Genomic DNA, 948 nt, shown 5'->3' with positions numbered 1-948 from the left:
TATTTATTTATTTATTGTGTGTGGCCAGTTCAGCCCACCAGGGGGAGGGCTGGCTGGCATGTGGTGCTGGGGGATTGAACCGCGGTCCCCGTGCTTTGCTTAGCTTGTTCTAAGTAGGTGCTTTAGACCACTGAGCCATCTCACCAGCCCCCAGGCACTCTCTTGATAGCCTGTCACCAGAGGGTGCAGAGCCAGGTGACTCACCCAGCTGCACACCTGGAGAGTTGTGGCCCAGGCTGTTCTGGAGCTCTGCGGTCTGGATTTGCAGGGCCGCATCAAGAAGACTCCATAAGCTTGCCATCTCTGAGCCTCTACGATGACTCCCTGGTAGGCAAGGAAACCTGCCTCGGGTGAGAGAGGCAGGTTTAGAGCAGAAGGGCAATTGGCCCAACTTGCTTCTGGAATCTAGGAAAGGTCGAGGGAAGGGCACCAAGTCCTGCTTCAGGAGAGGCCATGGTAGCACTGGAGGCCTGGACTGCATCTACTGCCAGGAGGCAGGCCCCAGATGCTGGAGTCAGAGAGGCAGCTGGAGCCCAGGCCACCCACTGACCTCAGGGTGGCCCAAGGGCCTCCTCAGAAGCACCTGTGTGGGAAGAGAATGGGGGCAAGGGCTTCCAGCATCTAGAAAGGAGGAGGCTCACAGGTGGGCCACAGGACTCGGCCTGTCCTGGAGGCCCAGCCAGCCAGGGGTCTGTCCTGTTTCACACCAGCACGGCAAGCATGATAGAAACTAAGGGAAGGCAATGCAAGGCTGGTCCAGGAGCTGCCTGCCCCTTTGCTGCTTCCGGGTGAGGAGACTGAGGAACTACAGGAGGCCAGCGTCACCACCACCCAAGTGAGGTTAAAACCACTCCTAGGGGCTGGTGAGATGGCTCAGTGGTCTAAAGCACCTACTTGGAACAAGCTTGGCAAAGCACAGGGACTGCGGTTCAATCCCCCAGCACCACA

This window comes from Octodon degus, unplaced genomic scaffold (genome assembly GCF_000260255.1).
Source record: "Octodon degus isolate 3935 unplaced genomic scaffold, OctDeg1.0 scaffold00083, whole genome shotgun sequence".
In the NCBI taxonomy this organism is placed as follows: Eukaryota; Metazoa; Chordata; class Mammalia; order Rodentia; family Octodontidae; genus Octodon; species Octodon degus.
Note: the sequence above shows the minus strand (reverse complement) of the source record.